At 36.6% G+C, this 26,674-nt stretch overlaps 1 protein-coding gene and 1 long non-coding RNA gene across 15 annotated transcripts in view; one reads left to right on the forward strand and one right to left on the reverse strand.

Annotated features, from left to right (window-relative positions):
* LOC103792483 (uncharacterized) overlaps positions 1 to 18,759 on the forward strand; it is a 576,568-nt gene extending 557,809 nt beyond the window's left edge. The window contains exon 4 of the long non-coding RNA XR_008480695.2: positions 18,635 to 18,759. This is a non-coding gene — a long non-coding RNA (uncharacterized LOC103792483). The remainder of the gene's footprint in view (positions 1 to 18,634) is intronic.
* KHDRBS2 (KH RNA binding domain containing, signal transduction associated 2) overlaps positions 1 to 26,674 on the reverse strand; it is a 656,950-nt gene that overhangs the window by 209,735 nt on the left and 420,541 nt on the right. The window lies entirely within an intron of this gene.

Raw genomic sequence — 26,674 nt, forward strand, 5'->3', positions numbered from 1 at the left:
CCTGTTAACTTGCCATCTTTGGGAAACCTTTCAGAGCTTCAGTCTCTTATGATGTATAATGGAGATTTGAAATCTTGATTTTAATGTTGGGAGGATAAACTGAGAAAACTAATATATTGATATTCTTTTTTTGGACTAGGCATTTACCTAGTTCAAGACCTGGTAACGCAAATCAGAATCAACCATAATTTTAACGAACTCCTTTGGCATCTGGTTTTTGACCAGCCCTAAGTCAATTCTAACTAATCACAGATAGCTAGTGTTTGGGGAAAATATATAGTCATTTTTATTGTACCATTGGGAAATACATTTGCATTTATTATAAGCAAATAATTAGCAAAGAGAAAATTACTCTTGAAAAATTAGTGCATCCCAGCCTTAAGGCTACTGCTGGTATTTCCAACTTTATCTAGTCATGTTATGTTGCCATTGTATCTGAAGAGGCTATTTGAAATAACTCACTTATAATTTGTATCAATCACACTTCAGAAAAGGTCAATCATCAGAGTCATTTGACACAAAATTATGTAAAAGACCCAGATATTTTTTTCTATTAAAATTGAGTTATTCTAATTTCAGGCACTAGTTTGATTTCAAACTGTCAACTACCTAGGATTGAGCTCGTGTTAATCCAGCTGAGATAACTGTTGAGGGGAGGCTGAGGCAATACCTGTGAACGGGGCGGTCACAAGATCTAGGGGTGGAATGAGCCTAAGAGAACCAACAGGGAAACAGGGGTCCTTTAGAACCTCAGTCCCCCTCCCAAATCATTGCTGCCACAAGCCACCACAACTAAAGGGATTTTGTTACATCTTCCAGGTTTGCTCTAGTTGGGAGAAAACTGCAGATTACTTGTCTAAGCAATAGAAAACATCCCATGAATGACTACCTCACCCAGTACCTTTGCCTCAGTATGGTTGAGGACCTCAAGGTCTTCTTCCTAAACTGTAGCAGCAGCCTCACAATTGGCCACTCATCTTCATTTTTTCATTATAGACTCTGCCCTCTACAATGCTGCTAGGATCAACTATCCCCAAATAAATACGATTATTACACTTCCTTGCCCAAAATCCTCTGTTGAAAAAATGAGCAAATATATATATATACATATATATGTATATATATAGTTTGTTTATACAAATACAGATTATACATATAAATATATGTGTGCATATATATAAATATAAATATATGTGTGTATATATAAATATGAATATATGTGTGTGTCTGTGTGTGTGTGTGTGTGTGTGTGCGTGTGTATACACATTTTCTTTATCCAGTCTATCATTGACAGACATTTGGGAACCAACCCAAATGTCCATTAATGATAGACTGGATAAAGAAAATGTGGCACATATATACCATAGAATACTATGCAGCCATAACGAAAGGATGAGTTCATGTCCTTTGCAGGGACATGGATGAAGCTGGAAACCATCATTCTCAGCAAACTAACCCAAGAAAGGAAAACCAAATACTGCATATTCTCACTCATAAGTGGGAGTTGAACAATGAAGACACATGGACACAGAGAGGGAAACATCACACACTGGGGCCTGCTGGGGGATGTGGGGGATATGGGAGGCATAACATTAGGAGAAATATCTAATGGATCATGAGATGATGGGTGCAGCAAACAACCATGGCACATGTATACCTATGCAACAAACCTGCATGTTCTGCACATGTACCCCAGAAATTTACTTATATTAAAAAAGTAAACCAGAATAATATTGACCTTATCATTTTTCAAGTAAAGATTTCCCTGTTTTAATTATTCTACTAAAACCCAGTATGATTAAAAGAGGCCAAATCCATTACTGCTAACAGTCCTATTTGCTACAACATTTATGGAAAGGTTTTATAAGGCTATCTTTCTTAATAAGAAAATTTGTAAACAGATTTAACAAAAACATAAACTATACTATGACTTAGCAATTCTACTTTTCTTAAATAATTTATTAAAATAATCATAAAAATTGAGTGTATGTGTGTGTTTATACATGAAGGGTGTTCTGTTTACTTTTCTTTATTGAAACGTTATTTACAATGAAAAATTAAAAACCACCTACATATATAACAACAGTATATTAAAGATCTTAACTCTCCACCAGACCTAATCATTTTAGCTAGAATAATCTTTTAAAGGCTATGACCCTGTTTTCTCCATCTTCACACACCCATACATGTATTTTTGAGATACTGATCTGTTGCCATTGGATCTTGCCTCTGAACTTTGAGCTCCTGGCTATGAACACAGATTATTCTGCCTTTGGCCTTTACCAATTTGGCATCTGGTACCTATATTTTTCCTTGGCCTTGGATTCAGCCCACCTCTGGATTCAGCTTTCCTTTTCTCTGCTTCTTGGGCCCTTACGTGTTTCAGTGAGTTCTTGCTTAAGCTACAACCCTCTAGACTCTGTCTCCAAGTCTACTCACTGAGCTGGTTATTAAGGCTATTTTTAGTTTCCAATTTCACACTATATCGCCATTAAATATATTTACCACACAATTTAACAATTTACAGTCATTAAAATTTTTATTAAGCCTGTGTCATACTGTAGAAAAATGATTATAATAAAACATTGCATAAACATAATTACAGTTATGTGATCAAAAACCCAGGCCAAAAAAAAAAAAAAAACTAGAAGGAAATGTACTAAAATATTAGGAGGACTTTTGTCTCCTCTCTTCTTGTACCATGTTGACATTGTGGAATCTCCTCAATGTAAAAATGGATTGAAAAGGAAAGGTGGCTTAAGCCAACATTTGCTATTTGATACGTCATCTGTAGCAACAGCAACAATATTTAATAATTGTGAGATTTTGTCACTATATCCACTAGGATTAGGTTCAAGGGCAGAAAACATAAAACCACAAACAAAGGTAAGCTGAACAAAATGAACTTTTATTGCTCTTTCACATAAAAATCAAGGTAGATGGTTTTTGGGCTGATGAAATTTTTCATACATCAGCTCCTATTTGTTGCTCTATGCTGCATGACTTTGATATTAAAGGTCTGTGAAAGTAGCAGCTTTTTTTATTTGCTTCTGGCTGAAGGAAAAGAGAACAAGAGATAAAGAACCTTTCATACTGTCTTAAGAATGGATTTTAGAACCTTCCACAGAATATTTTACATTGGCCAGATCTTGGTCACATGTCTCTATTTATCCAGCTGCAAGGGAGTCTGGGACATCTAGTCCCTATTTGGAATTTCCTTGGTCACAGTTATATAACTATTCATATGAAAAATAAAGAACAAAGTTAATAAAGAAAAAAACTCACTATTTCTGGCACTCTCAAGAATTCTGAATATTTTGAAAAATAGTTGAATTCAAGTTCTGAAATTTTGTTTTCTCCATGGCAATTTTATTATAACACTCTAATTTTTTCTTCTACCTCTTTGTTTTGATAACATCTTTGACTTGCATAATCTTGATTTTAAATTTCTTATTTCAAATTTGTCATTTCTTCTGTCTTTAATGTATGATGTCTTTTATGACTTAACCATATTTGCTGAGTAGAGCACAATTTTTATATATTCATTTTATTAAGAACTAAATATATAAATACCCAGTTTAAAATTTCATGTAGATACTTTTTCTTATACTAGTATGATTCCCTTGCCAATACTCTTGAACCAGGCGGCATGAGACTTTAATACTCGGAAATCACTACAAAATATCTTTAAAAGGCACGATTTGAGCAAAATCGAGCTTTATGAAACAAAATTATAATTTCCTTCTTGTAACTCATCCATATCTCATTCACTATTTTACATCTACAGCTTTTTATAATCAAAACTTGATCTTTATCATTTTAAGAACTTCAGGCTTAAGACGATTACATAGTCAAATACCAAAGTTATTTAGATAACTGATTGGTTTTGAAGATGAACCAGAATAAAATGGGGTATGAGAATATTTACGGAGGAAAATACTTTGTCCTGATAATTAAAAAAGGTAAAAAATATTCACCAAGTCTTTGAAGACCATTATCTTAGAGAAATTTGAACTAACTGATGCATGTGGTGGCTTTTGGATTTACTAGTGCAAGAAAACCTCATGAAAGACCACAGATTTTCTGTGCTGCATATGCCATGGCTCCCCATATAAACAAACCTGTATCCACTTGTAGGACTGTCTAAAGTCCCCAAAGCAATAACAATAAATTTCATCTTCCCTAATATTCAAGGTATATAAGGATTAAAAAATTTCTATTTATTAACCAGTTTGAACAAACTGAAACCTCAATTTTTCCATAAAACGACTGTCTCAATTTTGGGGGGAGGAAGAGCTGTTCTTTTATTGACACCATAGGCAGGCATTATTAGGAGACATGCCATATCATCTGTAAATAAAGATTAATCCTATACCTAGCTCTATACTCTAAATTTTAAACATTATAATGTTACAGAATATGAGGATCATTTGATTTTCGTAAATTTTTAGGAACAATTATTATGTAAAAAATACATAGACCTTTGAAACTGTATTTTAGTCCAAATCCCAGCCCTGACCATTACTAGTTGTTTTACTTTTGGTAATTTACTTATTTGCCTTAGCTTTTCCATCTGTAAAATGATAAAACTAATAATACATGCCTCCCAGGTTTCTTTGAGAATAAAGTGATTTTATATCTGTGTGTATATGTATGTATGTGCATATTAGACCCTCAGGGGATATTAGAACTACATCTCTTTGGTACGTCTTACTTCATCCTGGCTGAAATTGATGATTCTATGCACACTGCTGGGTTCAACATCAAGTATGTGACTGTTTTTTTCTTGTGTTGTTTTGCTTTCCCCTGAAGTCTAAGACACTCAGTCCACACAGACATAACCCAGAGATTCCAGGGTACTCATTGTCCTGGGGAACAGCAGTCTATAGATAAATGTCTTAGGGTCCCTTTCCTTTGGTGGGACAATTCTGATGTACCTTCAACATGGTTCTTTAGGGAGTCCCCTGTGAAAATGAGCTCGTCTTTCCCAAATAGTAGCCGGCTCATCAGCACACCCTTCATTGCCTTTTTCCCTTTCTCTCACTCAGCCCACTCCTTCATTTTGGTTATTGGGATCTCCTTTTAATAAATTACTTGCACTCAAATCTTTGCTTCAGGCTCTGCTTTTGTCATAATAAAAACAGACAGATAGTACCATTATCATGTCCTGTTTGAGACACATCTGTGATTTTCATCCAACACTTCCTAGTCTCACTGCCTTTACCTTTTTTGTTGCTAGGTATAATTTTCATGTAGTTTTTTTCTATCTCTTAGGTATTTGACATTAAAATTTCACTATGTGCTTTCATACTCCATTTAGTATTTTAATTTGTCTATGCCTCCTCTTTCCTGCCTTTTGTATTACACTGTGTCAACACTGGGATCTCAGTCTTGTGGCCTCACATTTAGTGTCTAAGTTTCACTGCTAGTGTAATGGAGAACAAGGAACCTTGATTTGCCTGAAACCCGCTGGCTATTGCATTATCCTGTTAATAACAGAAAAAAAGCCTCCTTTACTTTGACTTCTTTGCAATAGTCACTTACTTATTTTTACTCAGAGCAGATGGCAGAGTCTGAAGAAATTTTCCCAAACCTTCATAAACTGTTTAAATGTCTCCTGTTTTTACTTTACTTGAAAATAGAAGAAAACTATCAGATATAACAATAAAAATGTTTGTGGTATTATTGCTTTCTTAAAAAAAAGAGACAGAATTGTGAAGTATTTCTTACTTTCAAGGTAAGTTTTATTTTGCAGAGTTTCTTGTACTTTTAAGTTTTGGAAGGAGATTTAGAAAGTAGATTTAGAAGGTCCCTTCCCAAGTTACTGAGTTAGTATGTTGTTGAGGGAAAGTGTTCTCTTTCTGGGTACACAAGGGGGCATAGTTTTAAGGGAAAGAACTTCCCAGCAACATGCCCCTCTCCCACTCCTCTCCATCCAGAAGGCTTAACAGTTCCTAATTTTCTGGGGTGTGGGAAAGGCTCAAAAGTCATTCACTCCAGAGGAAATTTAAGGGAACTCTTTTCATTGGCCAGGGAACTCAGAGAAGGTGGGCATTCCTCCCAGTTTAAAAGTCCTTGTCCCTACATCCCACCAGGTTTCCCCTCTGGGGTCCCCTTCCACAAAAATACACACACACTCTCTCTCTCCCTCCCTCCCTCCCTCCCTCATGGAAGCGTTCTTTCTTCCTCTCCTTTTTCTCTTTCTCTACCTAAATAAATCACTTTCTGCAAACATTGTTTTGGGGCTTGGTATTTACTTTATGAGCACACTGTGCTTTGGTCTCCTCTCCCATTCTTGGGTGAGTGATAGACCAAGAACCTGTAGAAACATCCTCTCAGGGGAGCTGCAGGCTCTTCTGAACCCCAACATTACATTTCGTGAGCCAGCCAGGAGAGTAAGACTTCAAACTGTAAGTAAAAATGGCCCTGTTCTGTACTGTCTCTTTAAGAACACCGGAGCGGCAGGGCCAAGCTGCAAAGGCACAGTCCAGCCTGTCTTAAGCAGAGTGGGCCAGCCAGGATTAAAGGCGCAGTTTTTTCCTCTAAACTCTCTCTCTCTCTGCTTTCTGCTCCTTCTCTATCCTTCAGCTGTTATCCCTGGGCTGAAAGCCTGCAGAAGTCTGTGGGGAAAGGGCGAGCACTTCCCCCCTAGCCTTTCACTCCTTGCCAGCTGGGATCTGGGGCTGGAAAAACTGCAGCCCCGCCCCAGAGGGGTGGGCCAAGGCCCACACAGCAAACCACAGTCAGGCCAGAGAAAAGCATCAGGAAAGGGGCGGGGTATAGCCTGAGCCTGTGTGAAACTGGAGCCCTCATGGGACCAGGAAGCATGGCAGCCTGGTGCATGGTTCTGGCAGGCCTCTCTGGCTTCCTCGGTCACAGGCAGGAGTGTAAAAAGGCTTGCGTGCCTGCCGGCCATGGGTCCCTGTGTTGGCAGCGGCTCTGGGAGTGGCCCAAGTGTGCATGTGGTTCTGGCAGGATCAACATGGCAGAACAAAAGCACGGGTCAGGGCATGGTTCCCAAACCTCACAACCGGCTTTTAAACTCACAGCGGCAAGCATTTTTTTTTTTCTCTGGGCGTGCCAGCTGGAAAGGGAAAATTGGCTACTGGCTGTTAGCCCTGCCTGGCTTTTGGAAGGCTGCACTGCCTCAGGGTGCAGCATTCTCATTCAAACATGGTATAAGAAAAATTTTTGCCGCACTTTAACACAAGAGGTCAAATGGTAAAAGGGTTACAGCATAGGGCCCTCACCTGTGAGGTTATTGGTTCAAATCCCTGTTGGAGCTAGTCTTGAATGGGGGAAAACTTTGGAAATTCAGAAGCTGAAGGCTATGGTACTTCATGTTCTGTGTATAATTTGTCTTGCTTAGGATTGGCTCTCTCTCTATGGCAGAACTTTTCCATCTAGAAGATCATAGTTAAAGCCAAGTCTAGGACCCAAATAGTTAATGGCAGGTCTCATCCCTAAGACATTTTCCTGCAGTGGAAAATGGGTTGGGAAAGGAGGCCCAGGTCCTGAGGGTATTGTTCCAGCATCAGCCGTGTGGCCTGCCTCCTTGAATTGTGTGATCTAATGGCCGCTTCCTAGAAGTTTACCCTTCTAGGGCGTTTATAAATTGGCCTGTGTAAATTGGACTTTTACTGGGGAATATTGGTACCCATCTCCTGAGCCTCACTGGCCTCCTCAACAAGGACTCGTTGGTATGAACCACCAACCCAGCAGGCCTTCATGACTCTATAATGGTCACTGGAGGCATGCAAACAGTGAGCATTAGTGTCCCATAATGTTGGTAGCATGATTCGAATCTAGTACATGGGAGGTCCCCTGAGAAAGATGATCACACATCTTGGGCACCGAAAGTTTGAGACACTGACTGGAGGATGCTTCATTACCAGTAACTTACCTGAGGGATGCCTCAGGTCCAGTGGCTGTAATTATTAACCAGGAATGCTGGCATTCCTTATGTTCTATTTCAGATGGGTGCCAATCTTCCCAAGATCAAATCCCCAGTAAAGTGCATACTGCAAAATTGGGACAAATTTAACACACTATCTTTGAAGAAGCAGCAGCTCACCTTTCTCTGCTGAACAGCATGGCCAAATTACCCCCTGCTGAGTGGAAAAACCTGGCCTCCAAAGGGAAGTATAGATTATGACACTATTCTACAATTAGACTGTATTATAAAAGCAAGGGTAAATGGTTTGAGGTCCCATATGTGCAGCTTTTCTTTTCCCTAAGGAAGAAGCCTCAGCTCTGTCAGGCCTGTACCCCATACCTGATTCAGCCCTCCTCAGGACTACCTCCCACATGTGGAACTCCATGTGGCAACTACTTCCACCAGTGCCAAGCAGGGCTCCTTGGTTCCTGTACCCCAGCAGGAGCCAGCAAGGGCCAAAATGGCCAGGGCATCTCAAGCTACCTGGATGCCCAGACTCTGCCCCCTACAGGCAGTAGGAGGAGAAGTTGGCCCGACCAAACTAACTCTCGAACTCTGATTATCCTTTCCATAGTGGGAAGAGAACCTGTCTCTTTCTAGGAAAAATGCTATTTTGTAAACTACTTAAGTGTTGTTTTAAACATAGAACTCAAGAATCAATCAAACACAGGGCTAAAAATCTCCCAGAAACAGTATTGTGAAGCTTGTTTAACAACTGACTGTCCTGGCTCTATTCTCTCCTAGGCTCATTTATAACCATTCTGTATTTGTTGGCCTCTGGGCCTCTCATCTTTAACCTTTTTGTCACATTCATTTCTTCTAAAACTATAAGGTTACAAATAATCCTGCCACTGGAATCCTGGATGTCCTTGGCTTGTGAGCTCTATCGTGGACCTCAGGATCAACCTGCACCCCTGAAATGCTCCCCTCTGGAGAAAACCTCAACTGCAGGGCCCCTTCTATACCCCATTTCAGCAGGAAGTAGTTAAAGAGTGATCCATGCCTGTGTTCCTAAAGAAGTTGAACTTCCCTGTTCAGAGTGCGGAATGAGGGAAGGTGTTCTCTTTCTGGGTCCACAAGGGGGGTAGTTCTAAGGGCAAGAACTTCCCAGTGCCATACCTCCACCCACCGCCCCACCTCTCCATCCAGGAGATTTAATAGTTTCTGATTTAATTTTCATGGGTGCAGGAAAGGGTCAAAAGTCAATCACTCCAGCGGAAGTTTAAGGGAACTCTTTTCATTGGCCAGGGGACTTGGAGAAGGTGGGAATTTTTCCCAGGTTAAAAGTCCTTGTCCCCACGTCCAGCTGGATTTCCCCTCTGGGGTCCCCTTCCACACACTCTCTCTCTTGTGGAAGCTTTCTCTCTTCTTTTTCTCTTTCTCTACCTAAATAAATCATTTTCTGCAAACACTGTTTTAGGGTCTGGCATTTACTTTATGACCACTTTGCACCATGGTCTCCTCTCCCATTCTTCGGTGAGGGATAGACCAATGACCTGGAGAAACGTCCTCTCAGGGGAGCTGAGGGCTTCCCTGAACCTCAACATTACATTGATTTGTAAAACTGTCCTAGCCTGTCCTCTGCTTTCCCCTAGGTGCACAGGTGCATTTTCATGCTAAACTCCAAGTGCAGTGGCTTTTAAGACTGTCAGGCACTTAAGAGCCAGGGCAGTCAGTTGTTAAACAAGCTTCACAAAACCGTTTCTGGATTTTTTAGAGGTCAAGGCATACCCCCCCCGGGATTACTGGAGGTAGAATGGGGCCAGATATATGCAGTTTTATTAATCCTTTCATTTTACATGTAGTACTGGTAGAACATTGGGAAAACAATGTTTCTTTGTGCAGAAAATGAGAACAGTTGTAAGAGTGAAAACTCTGGCCTTCTTCACATCCTGTGCCCAAGTGCATAGCAGCAATGTGAAAAATGGGTCTAAAAAATGGATTCTTGCTTTAGGGCATACTTCATCTGGTAATCATATATTAATAGTAATTCCAGTAATGATAATAGTGCCAAGTAGACTTTTATTAAGTAACTAGGCTTCCTGGAGGTCCTTTTCTCTTCTATATAAGATTCATGGATTTCAGTAATTTTATGAACTACATATTTTAGCAGTAAATGGGAAAATTTTCTGTTGAGTAAATCCTGGATATAATTATATAACTATTTCAAAATATAACTTTCACTATAAAAGTTGACAGAATGATTAAACATCTCTCTTAAATTTTCATGACTTTATAATGATGTTCCTTTTTATATCAATCATCCACTTAACTATAACCAGAAGCTAAGAACTCTGAAAAAAGGTTTGAAGAAATGCTAACAAGAATAGACAATATAGAGAGGAATATAAATGAATCAACAGAGTTGAAAAACACAACATGAGAACTTCGTGAAATATGCACAAGTTTTAATAGCCGAATTGATCAAGCAGAAGAACGGATATCAGAGGTCGAAGACCAACTTAATGAAATAAAATGAGAAGACAAGAATAGAAAAAAAAGGATAAAAAGAAATGAGCAAAATCTTCAAGAAATATGGGACTATGTGAAAAGACCTAATCTACATTTGATAGGTGTACCTGAATGTGATGGAGAGAATGAATCCAAGCTGAAAAATACTCTTCAGGATATTATTCAGGAAAACTTTCCTAACCTAGCAAGGCAGGACAATATTCAACTCCAGGTAATACAGAGAACACCACAAAGATATTCCTCAAGAAGAGCAACCCCAAGGCACATAATCACTAGATTCACCAGGGTTGAAACGAAGGAGAAAATACTAAGGGCAGCCAGAGGGAAAGGTCAGGTTACCCACAAAGGGAAGCCTATCAGACTTACAGCACATCTCTCAGCAGAAACCTGACAAGCCAGAAGAGAGTGGGGGCCAATATTCAACATCCTTAAAGAAAAGAACTTTCAGCCCAGAATTTCATATCCAGCCAAACTAAGCTTCACAACTGAAGGAAAAATAAATTTTTTTATGAGCAAGCAAGTACTCAGAGATTTTATTACCACCAGGTCTGCTTTACAAGAGCTTCTGAAAGAAGCATTACACATAGAAAGAAACAACCAATATTAGCCTTTCCAAAAATATACCAAAAAGTAAAAAGCATAAACATAATGAAGAATTTACATCAACGAATGGACAAAACGGCCAGCTAACATCAAATGGCAGTAACCCTAAATTTAAATCTACTAAATCCCTTAATCAAAAGATACAGCCAAAACCGGTTTTGGCTGTATCTTTTGATTAAGGGATTTAGTCGATTTAAATGGGTCATGCTGCATCCAGACCCATTTCACATGCAAGGATACACAAAGACCCAAAACAAAGGGATGGAGAAAGATTTACCAACCAAATGGAGAACAATAATAAATAAATAAATAAAGCAGGAGTTGCAATTCTCTCCTCTGATAAAATATATTTTAAAGCAGCAAAGATATAATGGTAAAAGGATCAATGCAACAAGAAGAGCTAATGATCCTAAATATGTATGCACCCTATATAGGAACACCCAGATACACAAGACCTATAAAGAGACTTAGACTCTCTAGACTCCCACACAATAACAGTGGGAGACTTCAACATCAATATTAGATAGATCAATGAGACAGAAAATTAATAAGGATATCCAAGACTTGAACTCAGATCCGGAACAAGTAAACTTAATAAACATTTATAGAACTCTCCACTTTAAATACATAAAATATACATTCTTATCAGTATCACATCACACCTACTCATAGGTTTAAATGAAATATTGATTGGCCATTATTAAGCACAATTATTGGCATAAAAGAGGTTTTCAATACCCATTTTTAGAATAAAACAATATTCCTGTTCTCTCTCCCTCTTGTCTTCCTCTCCTTTATTCCTTTTTTTCCTTTCTTTCTCTCCTTCAAAAAACAAAACAAACAAACAAACAAACAAAAAAAACAAACAAAGTTTATTTTGCCAAGGTTGAAGACTCAAGCCCATGACGCAGCCTCAGGAGGTCCTGAAGACATGTGCCCAAGGTGGTCAGAGCAGTTTGATTTTACACATTTTAGGGAGACATGAGACATCAATCAACATATGTAAGATGAACTTTGGTTCAGTAGGAAAGATGGGACTAAAACCGGAGGGGGCTTCCAGGTTACAGGTAGATAAGAGACAAGTGGTTGCATTCTTCTGAGTTTCCGATTAGCCTCTCCAAGAGAGTCAATCAGATATGTATTTATCTTAGAGAGCAGAGAGGTGAATTTGAATAGAATGGGAGGCAGGTTTGCCCTAAGCCATTCTCAGCTTGACTTTTACTTTTAGCTTAGTGATTTGGGGTTCCCAAGGTTTATTTTCCTTTCACAACTTTTCCCTTAAACTTGCCCAACTCCAGTAACTTGGCCAAGAAAAAGATGAGCTAGCTGCCTCTGAGCTGCCAATACACTCCTTTCTATGCAACCCCCTGGGGCTGCCTCTTCCTATACAAACAATGTCAAAAACGGCATTACATTCCACAGTAGCTCACAAAATCTACCTTAATAAAGCTGTTTGTTTACTTTGTATATTTGCTGTAAACCAGCAGAAAATACCCCAGTATTTTACACACTACATTTCAACAGACAAATTATTAACAAACTTCTGTAAAATCAGCCTGGGCATTCAATTTCCATGATTTTTTCTAAGAATTTTATAATTTTAGCTCTTACATTTAGGAAAATGCAATCCTAGTTCCCAACTAGCATATATATGAATGTTCAGTAAATGGGTTCTTTGTAAACTGGGAAGTTACTATGATTTTTACATGTATCTTTCAATCTATAGTTTTACATGCCTAGGAGTATATGATCATGTTCTCTAAGATCTGCCATGTTATCAGTGTTAAAATAAATAAATAATAAAATTTTCATAACACTTTCAAGAAAAAGCCATGTTAGCGACATACTGATTTTGTTGCAGGAGTGAACCTCAGTAACATATATACACATTGAACACTATGATCTCATAAACTTCAAGCAGGGTAATGCCAATGTGACTATAAATCATTCGTGTCAACTCTGGCTCTCTGCAATACCTTGAAATTCCTGGTATCCAATAACCTCCTTTACTAAAACATAGAGTGCAACATGATGGGGATTTTTCAGACATTAAATGATATGTATGAATTATATATATAAGATAAATCTATTCAACTTGCCAAATGATTTAAAATGTATATTGTTATAACATGTCTATTATGATACTCTTTCATACTGTATCATATATTGTATGACATCTAAGAAATGTTATAGACTAGGTAACATGGACTCAGTGTGAAGAATAAAATGCATTCAAGACTGACAATCACGGCATAGATTTATATTAGTCATGCTGTCAAGCAGCTCGACTTCTTTTTCTACCTTTGATACAACCAAATGAACACCTTAGAAGCACTTACTCCTCTTTCCCATTTTACATTCTCTTTAATATCTATTTGTATCTAAGAGAATTAATATCTTAATTTTAAGAATGTCTCATGCAATTTAAGAAAATTAAAAATAATATAATGCAATTCAACATTTGTCTATATTACCCAAAAAGGGTAAATTTACCCTTGAAGAGATATAATACTAGAGAAATAATCTTATTATTCCATTTTCTACTCTTACCAAGTGACCAATTTACAATCTGGCATAAGATTTTTTATTTCTTAATATTAGTTTTTTCTGTACAGTACCATTAACACCGTCCCTATAATTTAAATTTTTAACTGAAAATTTTTTTGACCCTTGTAAAGACATACAACAAAATTTTGTGAAAAGGCATGTATTTACACTAATTTACTGAAATATAAATGAGACTGTCTCTTACTTTACAAACAGTAGTTTCACTGCATCAATTTTCAAGCATAGCCAGGGCCATACAAATTCTCTTAAAGGTTGAAATTTTGCTTAACTTTTACTGATGTCTATAAAGAAATCAAACTTTCTGCTATTTTTTGCCTGTAATTATGGAAATCAGTATGATTAAAAAATTGAGTCAAATTTTCATATTCAAAGATGTATCTTCTCTGAGATAGTAACATTACAATTAATATATAATAGCTAGTTTGTACATAACAGGTGTATATTGGCCAGATTCTTGAGAAACCTATACAAATAATATAAATTATTTAACATCTAACTTATTATATAGTTATTTATACATTGCAATTAATACATTTAAAATTATGTCTAGATATGGATAAAGACTGGAAAATATGGAACACATAGAAGTTATCCTCAGCAACACCATTGATAAGCAATTCAGCAGAAGCTTTTTTATTTTGTGTTAAACTTAAAAATGAGGGACAGAATACTATATTAAAATACATGCCATTAAAATTATACAGGTACTATATTAAAATACATATATTTAAATTATATAGGTGGGCAGATATGAAGGAATTTCTCATGAGCCTCAAATGATTAGAAGGTATGATTCTGAGAAGTATGTTAGCAACTCCAAGTGTTTCCTCAGAGTCCTACTTTCCCATGCTGCCAAATGTTTAATTTTTAGCAGGCTACATCTACTTGGGGCAGGAGATGTACATTTACACAATAAAGATAAAAATCACATTAAAAAATCCCACAAAAATGTTAGAATCCCTTTTAAAGTAACACATTAGTGAGTAAGTAGGAAACATATTGTTTATCAGATACACACAATGGAAATATTTTCCTAAAAGGTTCTTATCTCTGAGTCAAACAGAAAAAAAAATTTCTCCCATTTATATGGGGTTTAGGCATATATTCATAATACTAATTGATACAAATCCCTGCAAGTAAAACAGTTGGTTAAACAGACTCTTTGTCAGTGCTCCTAGAAGCCTGGGAGGTGTAAGTGTGAATGCCTTTGGACTTTAAACCTAGGCCTCAAAGGAGTTCCAAGGATTCTCAGCTGGCACTTCACTGATCACATGAGAGAATAAGTCATCATGAATATAAATTAACATAAACATGTAAGTGTGTGTATCAGAATGACAGAAGTGATATATGTATATTTAACATATGTATATAAATAGAAAATGGTAATTAAACAGAAAAAGCATGAGGCAATAAAATTTGAACTGGAATATACAACTTTTAGAAGTTACAGATATAATAATTATAACAAGGAATTAAATATCATATTAAAATAAGTAAATTGGAAGAAAGATCTGAGAGATTACACAGAAGTCTGCAAATGAGAGGAACACAGGACATTATCTGAGACATAGAGAACAGAGTATGAAAGTTCAATGTATCATAACCAATGTTTGAAAATGAGAAAATAGAAGAATTGAGAAGAGAGAATTTTTAAAATTACAAGAGCTTCTAAAATGGATAAAAAATGCTAACTCACAGATCTAGTAAATCTTAAAATCCAAAGCAGAATAAGTAACAATAAATCCACACTCAGACACCGCATGGTAAAAGCAGTAGGACATCAAAGATGAAGAAGTTTTAAAAGCAACCAGAGACACACAAATTTCCCACAACAAGAGATAGACTCATGGTTAATTTGTGTGTGTGTGTGCACGCGCGTGCATGCGCAGGTGCGCCATGGGGGTTTGTTGTATAGATTAGTTTATCCCCCATATATTAAACCTAGTATTCATTAGTTATTTTTCCTGATCCTATTCCTCCTCCCACCCTCTGCCCCCAATAAGCTCCAGTGTGTGTTGTTTCCCTCCATGTGTCCATGTGCTCACATAATTTAGCTCCTACTTATAAGTGAGAGTATTCAGTGTCTTGTTTTCTGTTCCTCCATTAGTTTACCAAGGATAATAGCCTCCAGCTGCATCCATGTCCCTGTAAAAGATAGGATCTTGTTCCTTTTTATGGCTGCAGAGTACTCCATGATGTATATGTACCACATTTTCCTTATCCAGTCTATCATTGATGGGCATTTAGGTTGATTCCATATCTTTGTTATTGTGAATACTGCTGCAGTGGACATATGCATGCATGTGTCTTTAAAACAGAATGGTTTCTATTCCTTTGGGTAGATACCCAGTAATGGAATTGCTGGGTTGAATGGTATTTTGTCCCTACATCTTTGAGTAATCACCATACTGTCTTTAACAAGGGTTGTGCTAATTTACACTCCCACCAACAGTGTAAAAGCATTCTTTTTCTCCACAATCTCACCTGCCTCTGTTCTTTTTTGACCTTTTAATAATAGCCATTCTGACTGGTGTGAGATGGTATGAAATGGTATCTCATTATGGTTTTGATTTGCATTTCTCTAATGATCAGTGGTGTTGAGCTTTTTTTTTTTTTTTTTTTTTTTGGTGCCGTGACTCAGATGCTGCATGTATGTCTTCTTTTGAGAAGTGTATATATTGAGGTTCTTTGTCTACCATGTAGGAGATGGTTGGAGACCCCCGCTGGGGTTGGGAGGTCCCAATCAGGAGAAATGAGATCAGCGATCAGCTTAAAGAAGCAATCTGGCAGGGTTCTGGCAGAGCAGCTGTGCTATGCTGGGGGATCCTGTCAGTCCTGGTCAGTTTGGGCTCTCCAAGGCTTGCAGGCTGGACCAGCAGAGATGCCCAAACAGCAAAGGTACTCTATCTAGCGAGAAATTAGAACTCTGTAGGAGGCAGAACTTGAATGGATGTGGCTGGGACGACCCGTCCAGGGAGGAAACATGGAATAAGGTCTCATTTAAAGCAGTCTGGCCACACCTCAGTAAAGCAGCCATCCCATGCTGGGGAATTGCCTTCAACCCCATCGTCTTGGACTCTCTAAAGCCCACTGGCTAGAATGACAAAGTCACCTAAACAGCAAAGGTGGCAATCTGCCCCTTCCTACCAGGCACTCTATCTCAAAAACAAATAAGAACTCTGTCAGCAAAGGTGGCTGTAGGCCCCAGTTGTGAGATCCTGTCCAGTGAGAAGGAATGAATCAGGGTCCCACTTAGAGGTCCCAAGGAGAAATAAGAACTCTGTCCATAGAATTTGGGCAAGGGTGGCTGGAGGCCCCAGTTGGGAGGTCCTCTTCAATGAGGAGGAACTGATTGGGGTCCCACTTAAAGAAGCAGTCTAGCAACATTTTGGTAAAACAGCTGTGCTGTGTTGGGGGAGGAGGGATCCTTCCTTCCCCAGACCATGTGGACTCTCCCAAGCCTGCAGGCTGTTCGGCTGAATCCTTCCAATAGCAAAGATGGCTGCCCACCCCTCCCTGCTCCAGGAGTTTGGTCCAGTCTCAGGTGGTTGCTACCCTGTTGCCAGTGGCTAGCTGAAACTCCAAGCCAGTGGGTCTCATCTTGTGAGGTGCCATGGATGTGGGGCCTGCAGACTGAGGTTGTTCAGCCCCCTGGAGTCAGCCCCCTTCAAAGAGGTATTATGGACCTCCTGTCTTGCCTGAGTTGCAGTCACCTTTGCAGGGGATCCTGGGACCAGAGTATATAAAGGTCCTTGGTCTCTGGGTGTGCCTGAGCAACTGCTCTGCTGAGACTCCACATAGCTCTGTGTGTTGGATCCAAGGCCCTGGTGTAGTGGGTTCATGAGAAGATCTCCTGATCTGAGGGCTGCAAAGATCCATGGGAGAAGCTTGGTTTCCCAGGGTTTACACATTCACTCACTACTTCCCTTGGCTGGGGATGAGGGTTTCCTTGGCTCCATGTTGCTCCTGGGTGGGCCATCGCCCTGCCCTGCTTTTCTTGACCCATGGAGTAATATGTATAATATGTTTGAGATAAATGGTCCTTCTCATATTATTCATATTACACATATTACTCCATGGGTCAAGTTGTTTTCCCGATCAGTCTCGATGTGAGTACCTGGATGTTTCGGTTGCAGGTGATGTATTTGTTCAAGGCTTTCATTCCTCTCTGTGGATGCGATGCACTGTAGCTACTTCTTCACAAAAGTTTCTATTGCTTTTGCTAATTTCTTAATGGCAATGATAGGATCAAGTGGAATATCATCAATATAATGAGAGAAAATATTTAATGACATAGAATTATATAACCAGTATCTTTTAGTAACAAGGCAAAATAAAAATATGTTGGGCAAACAAAAACTGAGAGACGTACTATTAACAGACTGACAGACAACATGAACTTCTACATAATGTACTTTAGGCAGAAGAAAATTTATCCAAAGAAGGTTTACAAGAAGACATGATGAAATAAGAAAATAGAGAAAAATGGGTAAATCTAGAGCCATAATGGCATACAAAACAATAAATTCAGTATCTTAATTCAGGAATAAATTGAAAAATTACTGAATAACAGTATATAATTTGAGAGAGACATTAAAATTAAAGCAATCTTAGTTCCCTATGTTATTCAAGAGGCAGTTAAAAAACTGGTAGATTGTATATGTTAAAATAATGCATGTGAATCCAAAATTATAAACCCAAAGAATCTTCAGATTGTTAGAATATATAAATTTTTAAAATATTTCTGGATGTAAAAATTTATAATATAAGAAAATTTTTGGATGTGATATGAATATCTAAAATATAAGTTTGTATATAATAAATTTAAACAGAATAACAATTTTTTTTTAAGTTATTAGGTATTAAAGTAACTAAAATATAAGAAACCTAGGCCTAAAAGATGTGAAAGATATGTAGAAATATATTAAACTTTATTGACGGTAATTAAAGAAGAGCTAAGTAAATAGAGATATAGGCCATGTACAAGACAATAACTTGATATCATAAAGATGTTGATTCTTCCCAAAATAATGTATCAATTTTATTTTTATGCAGAAAAACAAGAACAAGAGAAGCGAAGATGGTCCTGAGGAGAAAAATGAACCAAGACATCCTGTGTGATCAGTGCCAAGATTCAATTAAAAAGCTACCAAAATTGAGTTGGTATTATATTGGCCTATAGAAAGAAAAACAGATCCAGTGAACTTGGAATCTGATCTGCGCATCTATAAACCTGATATGTAAAAGATCGTTTTGCCCATTTATGGGTGAAAGAATAGAATAAATACATTGCACTGATAAAATTGGTAATCCACGACGGGGGAAAAATAAAACCTAAATGCCTTCACACACCATGTGTAAAATCTGTTCCTGCTGAATTAATCTGGAGGGATAACAGTATCATTCCAAATAGATAACACAGGAGAAGACTTTTATGACCTTGGAATAGAAAATAATTTCTTAAAGAAGACAGAAAAATCATAGTCTATAAAAAAAACTTAAATATTCTACCACATTTAAATAATGTCTTTGCTAAACATCATAAAGAAAGTGAAAAGGTAGAATCACAAATCAGTGAATAATTTTTTAAAAATATATAAAGGGCAAATATTAGTATCTAGAATATATAAAGAAATCTTACAAATAAATGCAAAAATAAGCAATACAGTAGAAAAACAGGCAGTAGTTATGCAAGCATTTCCAAAAAGGGGAGGTAGCAACAGCCAATACATTCATGAAAATATAACAAACTTCATTTGTAATAAAAGTGCTAATTAAAACCACAATAAAATTTGATTTTATACTTGATTAGGTGGCAAAACATGGCAATCTAAGGACAGTAATAATAATAATAATAATATACTAGGTAATTTAGTATATAGAAGAACAATTTATCTCAAGGGTTGAACATTCTCATTCTTTGTGAACTAGCACCAAGAAACAAGCACAAGAATGCTCATGGAAGTTTTGTTCATAAAAGCAAAACAAAACAAAACAAAAAAACTATCCAAATGTGTATATACAACCAAATGTTTTTTTTTTTAATTCTGGTATTTTCATCTGTGCAAATGCAGAAGCTATGCTACATGCATCAATATGAATAAACCTTAAAACCTAAAAGATGCCTAGTATGAGTCTCTTCTTTTTAAAGTTTAAAAAGAAACAAACTAAACAAAATAATTAAGAGTTACATATATACAATAACAGAAAAGCAAGGTGATAATTATAATTCAGTTCAAGACAATATATCTTAAGAGAATAATCGGGGATATGATTGGACAAAGATGCATGGGGGACATTCAGACTTGTTTTGTTTTCTAATCTGTGTACCTTATATGTGCTTACTTTATAAGTATTATTTTTAAACTACACATTAATGATATTATCTCATATATATATATAATTCTTCAGTCATAATAATGAAAGTGACTGGCTAATGGGATTAATGCATTTTTATTTTTATAATTGCCTATGATTATCTAATATTGTTTTTATGTGAAATGCTAGAGGAATTTATCCATTTGAAGACTTTTTAAAAATAAGAAATCGTAACTAACATTTATTACATATACATAACAATAGCTTTAACAGTAAATGTCTTTAACAAAAATAAATGCTGAACATTAATTTTTTAATGAAATATAGTATTTGACAATAGGATTAATGCATTTTTATTTTTAGATAATTGCCTATGATTATCTAATATTGTTTTTATGTGAAATACTAGAGGAATTTATTAAGTTGAAGACTTTTTTAAGAAATAGTAACTAACATTAATTACACATATACACAACAATAGCTTTAATAGTAAATGTCTTTACCAAAAATAAATGCTGAAAATTAATTTTAGTGAAATACAGTATTTGACATCTTTTTCAAAATGTACCTCATTTAAAACATTTGCCAAATTGAATAAGAATTCATGCTGATTCAACAGAATAGCTAGCAGAACAACCAAAAAACTTGTCTCCAATGTATATCAGGAATTAATGTTTTTTAGCCCCCTCCTTCCTAAATGTGTCTGCTTTTTTCCCCTTCACCAGTAATCACTACTACACATATACTTTATTTTCCCTATTAGTAACTAGACAGTATTTGTGTAGATGCCTTTTTTAAAATATCTACAGCAATGTTGACCCAGGTGGAGCAAGCCGTGTCTTACAAGAATGCAGAGCTCAACATAGGTAATGAGAAAAGCACCTCATCTAAATGTATCTCAAAGATCTTCACGAGATTCAAACAAATCTGAACAACAAAGTCTGAAAAGCCAAGGAAACTGAGTAGAGGTTAGCTTAGAAGCATGTGGCACCACCTGCCTCCTCTGGACTCCCATCCCAGTGTCAGTACAGGAGTCTAGTCAGAACTGATGCCGTGATGTCAAAGCCTCCTGGTATTTCTTAAGTCTGTCCAACTTCTGGCAGGGATTTCACAACTCTTCAGAACTAGCTATCTAGCTGAAAAAAGTCAGTCATTTAATTGATTTTTTTTAATTGAGCTCTTATTTGCAAAACAATATAGAAAATAAATGAGAATAAACCGTGGAATGCCCTCGGCAGGCCTACCATCTAGCAGAAGAGATAGGCCAGTATGTAACTACCACATTAAAGGGTGACTGGACTAAGCATTGTTTTTTAAGGTGTCAGCTAAGGAATGGTAATGTGAATTTTGATTTAGGGACCTGATGGGTTGAATAGATCCCATCACAGCTAATTGTGTGAGTGTGTGTGTGGGTGTAGACATGGTGGGGGCAGGGAGAGAAAGAGAGGGGTTGAAAAGCAGAAAGAATTCCATGCAGATTAAAATCAGGGAGGTGTGGAAACCCATATAATGTTCTGTGCACTGCAAATAGATTAGGCTGAAGCCAGGCTTATGAGATGGAGCAAGAAGTCCAGCTTGTCCGTAAAAGCCCAGTTCCAGGGTAAACAAAAAAAGCCTTCTAAGTATGTTACACGTGCCAATAAGTGAAATTCTTTCAATCTGCTTTCTCAGACCCCACTCTTGCCTGAAGATGACACTTTTCAGAAATTATACAACCCACACTGTCAGGACTGATTCAGGCTTAACTCAGAGAAGTTCCATTACATCTGTATTACTGCCTGTCCTTCACAGACCAAAGGAAGCCTTGAACAAGGAACTTTCCACATTTCCACAAAGTATTATATTTATTCTTCTACTGAATTGTGTCATGACTACAACACATGTCATTAAAATCAACCTTCTAACGGGCACCAAATACAAATAAGACTTTTCACCTTCTGCTGCTACTGTGATAATTATTTTATTCTCCATGTGCATAATAGTTAATTTTATAGTACTTTATTTCTGAAGTCAAACTAGCAGATTTGGTTATAACCATCCAACTTTATATGTTATAATTACCTTATTGTATTTATTTATTATTACTTTATATTCTTTTTTGTCATTTTCTGTATGATTTGGGTTTTTCTTTCCCTGCTGTTTTGTGAAGTTGGGGTAACCTTAAAAGATTGAGGTATATTCCTCTCAGATTTAAAACAATGTCAGAGAAAAAATATTATTTATTTGTTTGTAAATGTGGAGTATCCTGGAACAGAAACAGCTGACAAGTAAAGGACCAACTTAAAAGATTAGGTTTCGCAGCATCTTGCAATTTCTCACTACATGCCCTCCAAATCATTACCTTGAAATTCAGTTGTTCCCTCTATGCCTTACTGATTGCTGAAGTCTCTAAGTGGCCTTAATGTCAAATCTAAGGTGCTAAATTTTATAACAAGATCAATTTTCACAACATTTTTACTGCCAAATACATTTTTTAAAGGATGCATTAAATTTGAGTCTGTCTAAAGCATGATGGCTAACAGGTTCTTTCAGAAGAAAACAAGTAGTGAGCTTGTGTGAATATTTATCTGACAGTAGCTTACAGTACTAGATTATTACAAATGGCAGGGACATAGCACTACCAGTGAGGTGACACAGAAGAATTTATCATCAGAAGTAGGTAGTTTTATAGAATATTGGTATTAGTGTACCTACATTCTTCTAAAAAATATGAGGATCAAAGCTCATTTATCATTTAGCAAGACACTCACCTGCCTGGTGCCTTTACCACCTAGCCTTCAGAAGCTCTGTTGAAAATCAGATTTTTTTTTTCTTTAATGGCATTCAGTTGTTGCAGTGAGCAATCTGGCAATGTGCGGCATCACTTACGTATCTTTAAATTAAAAGGACGGGAGGAGCTTGCACTCAGAAGTATATGCAAACTGCCATCTCTGAGAACTGAGAATAAATTTGACCTGGTTTTATGTAATGTTATATCCTGTCTCTTTGTCATGCAGCCCCTATGAGAAAAGGAAATAAGTGGTGTTGGGTAATTTAACCAACTTAAAACTCCAGGGACTTCTTTTTCCCACCATTGTAGAAACATGTTCCTTGTAAATTTGATTCTGATATCGTCATGAGACCCAAATACAGTAAGCAGTATACATTAGACCAGGGGTTGGCAAACTATGACTCATGGGCTAAATCCAGCCATGCCACCTGCTTTCATAAATAAAGTTTACTGGAATATAATTACTCTATTCATTTGCATATTGTATATGGCCACTTTTGTGCCACAATGGCAGAGTTAAGTAGTTATGATAGAGACTGCATTACCCACAGAGCTAAAAACATTTACTATCTGGCCCTTTATTTACAGGCAAAGATTGTTGATGCCTGCACTGGAACTCCAGTCTAACATACTCTCTAAATTTCCTGGTTCTGCTATAGCTAAAAGACCCAAAGGAACAGAAAGAAAAACACGAAGCCATAAGAAACAGAAATGCCTAGAAAATACATTAGGAAAAAGATAATTACACACTTCCTATAGATTGTCTTTTAAATGCTTTCCTGGGAGGGAAAATAGAAAATTCAATGGAGGATTTAGGGAAAAGGATGACAATCTTTCTTGGTAATCAGAAAGTTTTGTTTTGCCTTTCCCTCTGCCTTATCCACGTTGCTTCCCTCCTTTAACTCGGGTGAGTTGGAGGGTCACAGCACACACAAACCTACACTGCTCCCCTGAGGAGCTGCAGAGGCTCTGCAAACAAAGAAGTAATTTCTGACAAATAATAAGGATACAAACTACTTAAAAAAAAAACTATTATGCAACTGGAGCAAGGGCTAAAATTACCTTTGACAGACGGGTACGTCTAAAAAAAAAATGGTGTAAAAAAAACCACTGTGTTTCTGTGATATTATGTTTAAAACATCTCTTTAGAAAATGGTTCAAGCATTTGGCTAAAAAAATCTGTAGTCATTACATGATTACATTCTTTTACTTATAGTGAAAATACAGATATTGTTTTTCTTTTAATACTTTTTAAATCCCGTGAAGAATTTTTATATAAATTATCTAAAATATTTAATAGTTGAAGCTTTTATCATGTTGATGAATCAAAAAACATGATTTACATAAAAAACAAGTATGATAAAGTTAATATTGAATAGCACTCCATTTTTAGATTACCTAAAACGTCTTATGTAATAACTAAAATTTTGGAATTATTTCCAGAGCTAGGTCCAATTAATTTACTATATGTCCTATAGTTTTTCCCATAGTTCCCTCTTTTCTATTCTACTCTTATTTAAGTCATTACATAACTTTCAATGACACTTCCTGTCTCTGCTCATCTACCTGCTCCAGGCCCTGCTGCTCTGCACAGCCACATTAATCTTCATGAAGTGCAGCTTTTCTCAGAAGTCTCAGAAACACTGAACAATTCCCCACTAATAGCCAACTTAATTATTAAAGTTTTCTTCTAGGCAACTTTTTTCACAATTCATTTACTACTTTTGCCCCAACTTATTTTTTAGCTTTTTCTCCCAACAAGACCTTGTTTTTATATATTCACTTATAGTCCAAGTAGATTGACCAAGCGGCTCCTTGAAATATTTCACTCATTTCTTTTTCTTTGATATTATCTGCAGTTGACTGTCTAAATGAGACTTTTGCTGGTTCCCCAGGGATAGCAGAGCAGCATGAACTGGAGCTAGACTGCTGGTTTTGAATTTGCTGTTCTGCTGCTGGTTGCTCAGATGATGTTCGTTGAGTTATTCAATTTCTCTGCATGTACAGGAATAATACTTATACAGGTGCCAAGAAAATAACCTTGAGCCTACATGTATACAGCATTTAGACAAGCACCTGCCATGTGTTAAATACTACACTGCTATAGGTTAGAGGCTATGAATACCACCCTTCTAATCAAACTTATGAACACTGGCTCTGCCATTTACTGGCAAGGCAACTTTGAGCACATTATTTAACCTCTTCAAATGTTTGTAAAATGCGCATAATACCAATAAAACATGGTTGCTGTAAAATTAAGTGCTGAAGGTAAAGAGCTTTGCCTAGTCTGTAGATCATAATAACTACTCAATTATATTAGTTGCTTCTATTATAATTTTCATTATTCCTACTGTTTTTATTGCTACTATTAATATTGTAGACTTCCAAAGAATTTGACCATACCTCTAACTGCCCTAGTCTTTCCTATCCTGACTACCACAAAGTTGAAGATTATTGGTTGCTTCCCCTCTGCCAAATTCCTATGGATTTACTGTATCAAATAGAACGCAGTATACCTGCTTATTTATTCAGGCTCTCTGAGGAAAACCAAGGCTAATAAAAAACCTTCAGATATATTTAGTTTAATGGGATCCCAGCTGGTACTACTTCATACTCACTTAATGAAGTAAGTCAGGAAAATACCAGTATATGTTTAACAATGAAGTCTGAAATTCACCCTCACAAATTACACTCTGCCCAGTATCTGTGAGCTTGGTTTTTGTCCAGCTATTTTACCTGTTTCCTTTTTAAAGCCAGTGACTCTGCCTTTCACGTCTTTACACACTGTTAGCTCTGAAGATAGACCTGTCTGGCTCTGTTATCAGGCTTGTGCCTGATATATTTATCTAATTATCAGACCCTAAAACTCCTTAATGGAAAAAACAAGAATTATACCTCTTAATTTTATTATTGTGATATTAAATACATAAAGCCGTAACATCTAAGAGAAATCTAATGAAGGTGACCACCTTTTTTGTCCTTCATCTCCTCTGCCTGTGGAAATTAGCGTAACATAGAATGGGGAGTCCGTGAACATTGAAGTAAATTGAGTCAAGTAGCACAGAACTCTTTAGCATGCTCAGACCTTCCAGTTGCTGCTAACTGCATGTACTATATACATTTAGGACTTTTGTCTCTTGTTCATCTATTTTAAATTATTTTTGGTCAAAACCTTATTTGAAAAAAATTAGTTAACAGTAAGTTCAGAAAACTACTTATCTCTATCGTCTCATAATATTTTATATTTATATGTGTAAAAATTTGAAATTTTAACCTTTAGGTAACAGGGAGAGATTGACGTTTTTAAACAAAGAAGTGATAAGATGAATTCAGCATTTTGGGAAAATTAATCTGATATAGTATAAGAGACAAAGCAAAGAAAGATTCAAAAAGTAATTTTTAGATTTTTAGGGCTCAACTAAGTAGAAGCAGGCAGATCAGGAGGAATTCTAAATTGGGCCTGTTTGATTAAATCAGGTTCAGATGCATGAATATAAGAAGAGAGGTACTCCGAATGGGAAAGTACACACACAATTGAAGACTGTTGAACACATATGACAATAAAGAGAATCAAGATTTAACATTGTTTTGGAGATGAAAGCTGAAATTATGATGTTATAACAGCCCTGTAAAACTTATAATAGAAAACAATGGGGAGTATAGCTGGAGGAAAATTGTTAATTTGGGAGCAAATTTTAATGGAGGACATTGCATTCTGGAAGGGAGAGGATTTGGTAAATCTGTTTTGGGGGTAATATCAGCTGCCTACATTACATATGAAACAATCATTCTGTTGTCTAGATCTTAAGTGTATATTTTATGTAAAAGAAAATCTCAAAATCTGTATAGAAAATAAAATATATTTTTGCTTTATTATATTTAGAGATCTATGTGTGTAATTCTTTTCTGTACCAGATATATTGCTTTAAACATTTTTATTTATTGGGACTATAAAACAGACACATTTTCTAAAGATCTGGATTCAAACATGTAAGGGATCAGTTCCT

The sequence above is a fragment of the Callithrix jacchus genome, chromosome 4, assembly GCF_049354715.1.
Source record: "Callithrix jacchus isolate 240 chromosome 4, calJac240_pri, whole genome shotgun sequence".
NCBI classification, from domain to species: domain Eukaryota; kingdom Metazoa; phylum Chordata; class Mammalia; order Primates; family Cebidae; genus Callithrix; species Callithrix jacchus.